The 6,976-nt window shown below is 39.2% G+C and overlaps 1 pseudogene; it reads left to right on the top strand.

The window, feature by feature from the left end:
- The first annotated feature begins 248 nt into the window (after positions 1–248).
- LOC103219312 (ADP/ATP translocase 2 pseudogene) lies at positions 249–1,484 on the top strand (annotated as a pseudogene).
- The last annotated feature ends 5,492 nt before the right edge of the window (positions 1,485–6,976 follow it).

The following is a 6,976-nucleotide window of genomic DNA, read 5'->3' as shown; positions in this document are numbered from 1 at the left end:
ACCCCCTCCCAAAACACCACCACCACCACTGCCACCACCACCACCACCACCACCAAGAACAACAGCTAGCTTGCCTGAGGTTGCGGAGCTTGTGTGGTAGAGTTAGGATTTGAACCTAGGCCAATGATGCATTACTTTAAGGGAAGGGCTTTAGTTCCTTTGAAACCTGCAAAAAGCAAGACAGGCCCCACAGCCTCGGAGTCAAAGCCAGTTCCCAGCCCATTCAAGTCCCTTAGCCACCTGCCTCCTCTTTGCTTTCAACATGATGGATACCACTCTGTCCTTCGCCGAGGACTTCCTGGCAGGTGGTGTTGCTGTGGCCATCCCCAAGATGGCAGTAGTGTCCATCGAGGGGGGTCAAGCTGCTGCTGCAGGTGCAGCATGCCAGCAAGCACATCACTGCAGATAAGCAATACAAAGGCATTATAGACTGTGGTCTGTATTCCCAAGGAGCAGGGAGTCCTGTCCTTCTGGTACAGTAACTTGGCCAATGTCATCAGATAATTCCCCACCCAGGCTCTCAACTTCACCTTCAAAGATGAATACAAGCAGATCTTCCTGTCTGGTGTGGACAAGAGGACCCAGTTTTGACGCGACTTTGCAAGGAATCTGGCATTGGGCAGTGCCACTGGGGCCACATCCTTATGTTTTGTGCACCCTCTTGGTTTTGCCCATACCTTTCTAGCAGCTGATGTGGGTAAACCTGGAGCTGAAAGGGAATTCAGAGGTCTTGACGACTGCCTGTTTAAGATCTACAAATCGGATGGGATTGAGGGCCTGTACCAAGGCTTTAACGTGTCTGTGCAGGGTATTACCATCTACTGAGCTGTCTACTTCAATATCTGTGACGCTGTAAAGGGAATGCTTCCAGATCCCAAGAACACTCACGTCATCATCAGCTGGATGATGGCACAGTCCATCACTGCTGTTGCTGGGTTGACTTCCTATCCATTTGATGCTCTTTGCCGCCGCATGATGATGCAGTCAGAACTCAAAGCAACTGACATCATGTACACAGGCACACTTGACTGCTGGAGGAAGATTGCTCGTGATGAAGGAGACAAAGCTTTTTTCAAGGGTGCTTGGTCCAATGTTCTCAGAGGCATGGGTGGTGCTTTTGTGCTTGTCTTGTATGATGAAATCAAAAAGTACACATAAGTTATTTCTTAGGATTATTTTCCCCCTGTGAGCAGGCATGTTGTATTATGTAACATATCTTGAGCATTCTTGACAGACTCCTGGCTGTCAGTTGATCAGTGGGAACTATTTACTGGTTGAAGATGGGAAGCAATAATATTTCTCTAACCAGTTTTCTCTTAAAGCCATTTCCATGATGATGATGGGACTCAATTATATTTTGTATTTCAGTCACTCCTGATAAATAACAAATTTGGAGAAATAAAAATATCTAAAATAAAAAACAAAAGCAAGACAGTTGAGAGGTAGAATTCAGTCGGCAAGCACCCAGAGTCCACTCTGTCCAGTAGAAGCCCTAGGAAGTGTTCTTTTACCTGGGTTTTAATGAAGACAACAAAAGAATAAGATGGCACCGACAGAATCCATCCACTATAATAAGAACCGTAGACACTTAATTATACACATATGGCTTACAACTTTTCAGGCCACAAACTGTGGGTGGGGTCACAGACACTGCCACCATCCATATGTCACAGACTAGTCCCCAGGAGCTAATGAGGAAACCCAGCCCTGTGTGAAACGTTGCAAGGTTTTCTGAGTCACGGGGTTTCTTCCAGGTCCTTATGCATGTGTCAGACAGCTTGCTGCGGCACCTTTCATTTCCCTTCTCTATCTTTGACCTGACCACTGCCAGGCACCATCAGTGTGGTGCAGAACTTCAGTGTATAGACTCTGGAGTCAGACTCTCACCGATCATGTTCTGCTTCTGCCACTAACTTGCTGATAACTTGGATAATTAGCTTACACCTACTTTCCTTACTTACAGAATGAGAATAATGATGATTCCTCCATCAACATGTTGTAAGGATTAACTGAAAGATCCATTCAAAGTGCTTAGCATGGTGTCTTGCAAATAGGCCTTCTTAAAGGTTAGCTATTATTATTTTTAATTGCACTATATCTTCCATGAATGATAAGCAGCAGCAGCATTTAGAAGCTGCCTGGGTAGAGCACTCTTTAGAGAACTACCTGGGGACAAACTCCCTTGGAGTCAGGAAGTTTTTGAATACGGAGAGAAAATGGGAGAAGATGGTGACTCCCGGCCAAATAGACTGGGCTCCTCTCAACTCTTTCTCACATTTCCAAGGCACTGTGGAGAGTTTTATTTTTAATCCAAAACCATAGGTTAAAACTTTTTATTAAACATGCCATAATAATATTATGTGTGGCATGGCTAAATATGTAATTTGTGTTATGTAGCTATGATTTTCTGTGTGTGTATATATAAACATATATATACACACACAGAATTTTCTATATATAGAAATTTCTGTATATGTAGATTATATAAAATTCCATATATCTACACCATGTAGAATAAAAATTTCTGCATATACCTATACACCTGCATATATACCAGATTTTCTGTATGTTTGCATTTATATATAAATATATACATATATACTTAAATATATATATAATTCGTGTGTGCATATACATAAAATATGTGTGTGTGTGCTGGGGGGTAGAGAGCCCTTTTCTGTGATGTTATAAAGAAGCTTGATTTCTTAAAAAATTTAAGCACGAGTTGAAATGTATATTCCTTGACTCTGGATATTATGACTCAGGAGGCTGGGCAAGGCAGAAATAATTTTAAACAAGCATTTCAGGTATCTTAGAGGCATATGGTCCAGAAAGTGCTGGAACACTATCTAAGGTAAAGTTCGTGGAACTAACTTTTTGGGAGAGGTTATCAAAATGTCCATGATGGATGCCCTTCCTGGTCCCTCTGTTGTCTTCAGAGTTTTTCAGCCTCTTTAGTGAGTGTGAGAGCTGGCACCACTGAAACGGAGAGAATTACTCCCCACTCTTTCCAAGTCTTCTGAGACTCTTATTAGATGCTTCACTACACAGTAAAGCCACACCCTTCAAATATCTTGAGTTGCAGAGAAATCTGAGTATGAGGTTGTTTTTGCCTAACACTGCTATCAATGGGGAACACACGGGATTGGATGAAATCTGAATTCACGCTCATGGGGAAATCCTAAACTTTAAAGACAGGCTCAGTGGAGGCAATACTTAATTCTGCTTACAAGTACCTATCTCTGCCTGAAACAGAAAGATCCTCATTATAATTGACCAGGGTTCTTCACAAATAAGATCATCCACACTACTAAGTCAAAGCATAAGAGGCGTTTGTTAAAAAAATAATTAAAAAAAAAGGTTACAAAACCTCCCGGTAGGCCAGGAGGCTCTGAGATCAGGAACAATGCCCAAATGCATCTCAGGCCTGTTTCAGGGACAACCCTTCTGCATTGCTGTGGGAAGTTCCATTATAGGTTCATCTGATTGTAGAATCTAAGTCACATGTCTGTCCAGCTATATATTGAAGCTGGCTCAAACCAGGTCATGAGAGTTGATTGTTAAGTTTCATATACTTTTTTTTAAATTTTAATTTTTTGTTTATGTTTTTATTGATACATAAAAGATGTGCATATTTTAGGGTACATTTGGTAATTTGTACATTCATTTGGTACATTCATATAATCAAATCAGGGTAATTGGGATATCTATTACCTTAAATATTTATCTTTTCTTTAGGAAGATTGGAATTATTCTCTTTTAGCTGTTGAAATGTACAATAGATTAATGTTAACTATAGTCACGCTGATGATCCATCGAACACCAGATCTTATTTCTTCTAGCTACTGTATATCTGTACCACAAACCAACTTCTCTTCATTCCCTCCTTCCCCATACTATCTCAGCTTCTGGAAAACACCAATCTACTCTGTATCTACATGAGATCCACTATTTTTTAGCTCCCACATATGAGTGAGAACATGTGATATTTGTCTTTCTGTGCTTGGCTTAGTTCACGTAACATAATGACCTTGAGTTTCATCCATGCTGCTGCAAATTACAGAATTTCATTCTTTTTTATGTCTGAATAATATTCCATTGTGTATATATACCACATTTCTTTAACCATTTATCCATTGATGGACACCTTGGTTGAATTCATATTTTGGCTATTGTGAATAGTGCTGCAATAAATATGGGAATGCAGATATCTTTTTAACATATTGATTTACTTTCTTTTGGATGTATACCTAGGAGTAGAGTTGCTGGCTTATGTCATAACTCTATATTTAGATTTTTGAGGAATTTCCATACTGTTTTCTATAGTGGCTGTACTAATTTACATTCCCACCAACATTGTACGAGAGTTCCCTTTTCTCTGCATCCTTGCCAGCACCTATTATTTCCTGTCTTTTTGTCAAAAGCTATTCTAATTATGGTGAGGTGATATCTCTCTGTAGTTTCGTTTTGAATTTTTCTGACGATTAGTGATGTTGAACATTTTTTCATATATCTGTGGGCCATTTGTGTGTCTTTTGAGAAATGTCTATTCAGATATTTTGCCTATTTTTGAATCAGGTTATTATTTTTTGCTATTGAATTGTTGGAGTTCCTTATATATTCTAGTTTTTAATCTTTTGCCAGATGGATAGTTTGAAGGTGTTTTTATTCATTTTGTGGATTGTCTCTTCACTTTGCTGTACAGAAGTTCTTTTGCTTGATGTAATCCTGTTTTTCTATTTTTGCTTTGGTTGCCTGTGCTTTTAAGGTCTTACTCAAAAAGTCTTTTATCAAGAGCAATGTTCTGGAGCATTTCTCAAACATTTTCTTATAGTAGTTTCACATGTGAGGTCTTAGATATAAATGTTTAATTCATTTTGATTTGATATTTGCATGTGGTGAGAGATAGGGTCTAATTTTATTCTCCTGCATATTATATTGGTTTTCCCAGCACCATTTATTGAAGAGACTCCGCCTTCCCTATTGTATGTTTTTGGTGCCTTTGTTGAAAAGAGTTGGCTATAAATTTGTGGGTTTATATCTGAGTACTTTATTCTGTTCCATTGGTCTATGTGTCGTTCTTGTGCCAGTACCATGCTGATTTGATTACCATAGCTTTGTAGGATATTTTGAAGTCAGATAGTGTGATGCCTGTGGCTTGATTCTTTTTGCTCAGAATTTTTTTTTTTTTTTGGCCATTCGGAGTCCTTTATGGTTCCATATAAATATTAGGATTGTTTTTCTATTTCTGCAAAGAATGTTATTGGTATTTCGATAGAGATTGCATTGAATCTGTAAATTGCTTTGAGTGGCATTGTCATTTTAACAATTTTAATTATTTCAGTCCATGAGCATGGAATATTTTTCCATTTTTTCGTGTCTTCTTCAATTTCTTTCATCAGCGTTTTATAATTTTTCTCGTATAAATCTTTCACTTCTTTGGTTGACTTGATTCCTAGGTGTTTTATATTTGTAGCTATTGGAAATAACATTGCTTTTTGGATTTCTTTTTCAGATCATTTGCTGTTGGTGTGCACAAATGCTACACATTGGTGATCATTTGCTGTTGGTGTGTCAATTTTGCCTCGGCTCAAACAACTGATCAGTGCCTGCCTGTCCCAAATTGGGGAGGTCTCATAGGGGATAGCTCAGCCCTGTGGAAAGGCTGTCTGGGGGTGCATGCCCAGGGGGCCTGCAGAATGTGCCTCCTATAGCTTGGTGTTGCTGAACAGCCAGTCTGATTTGGTATCTTCTTTGGTCGAGTTACAGAGGAGAGTTTCCAGGGCTGGAAATGGTAGTTCCATCTCTACTCTTTCTCTCTGGCTTTCCTCAGGGATATTTTCCCCTTTAGTCACTCATGATGTTTCCCATGGGTTGAATCAGAAAAGGGTCTCTTGCCAGGGAACCCCAGATAGTGGTGAAGCTGGTTCTCCACTTTAATCTCACTTTTTCCAGTGTATAAACTGTGTAAAGGGAAATTTTCTACATACTTGATGCCAGGCAGATTGGGGTGAGTGATGTTGAGGATATGGAAATCTGATTCTCTTACTGTCTGCTTGGAGTTTTTTTGCTACTTTGTGGCCCTGGGAACCAATTCATCCTCATATTTAAGTTCTGGGCTATTGTTGATGATAATTTCAGTGCTATATATTTATTTTGGGTTTTCTGTGTGTGTGTGTTGGGGTTGCATCTATGATGACATTTTGGAATTGGAAGACCCCAGTTTCAGGAATTTTAAAAGCCAGTTTTTAAACTGTTGGAAACTTGAAATAGGCCATGGTAGGAGTGTAGGTGTACCTTATTTTATTGTCTTTTACTTTATTGTGTTTTGGAGATACTGTATTTTTTACAAATTAAAGATTTGTGGCAACCCTATATCCAGCAAGACTGTTGGTGCCATTTTTCCAACAGTGTGTGCTTACTTCATATCTGTGTCACATTTTGATAATTCTCATAATATTTCAAACTTTTTCATTATCATATTTGCTGTAGTGATCTGTGTTCAGTGATCTTTAATGCTACCATTGTAATTATTTTAAGGGCACCACCAACTGTGCCTTTGTATTCCCTGAGACAGAACAATATTAAAATTAGGCTAATGAGTAACTTTACAATGGCCTCTAACTGTTCAAGTGAAAGGAAGAGTCTCACGTCTCTCACTTTAAATCAAAAGCTAGAAGTGATTAAGCTTAGTGAGGAAGGCATGTCGAAAGCCAAGGCAGGCTGAAAGCTATGCCTCTTGCACCACACAGCAAAGTTGTGAATGCAAATGAAACATTATTGAAAGAATTTAAAAGTGGTACTCCAACAAACACACGACTGATCAGAAAGCAAAACAGCCTTATTGCTGATATGGAGAAAGTTTGAGTGGCTGGGATAGAAGATCAAACCAGCCATAATGTTCCTTAAGCCAAAGCCTAATCTGGAGAAAGACTCTAACTCTCTTCAATTTAATGAGCCTGAGAGGGGTGAGGAA

Source organism: Chlorocebus sabaeus, chromosome 12 (assembly GCF_047675955.1).
Source record: "Chlorocebus sabaeus isolate Y175 chromosome 12, mChlSab1.0.hap1, whole genome shotgun sequence".
Classification (NCBI taxonomy): domain Eukaryota; kingdom Metazoa; phylum Chordata; class Mammalia; order Primates; family Cercopithecidae; genus Chlorocebus; species Chlorocebus sabaeus.
The sequence above is the reverse complement of the archived record's forward strand: the minus strand, read 5'-3'. Positions and strand labels throughout refer to the sequence as shown.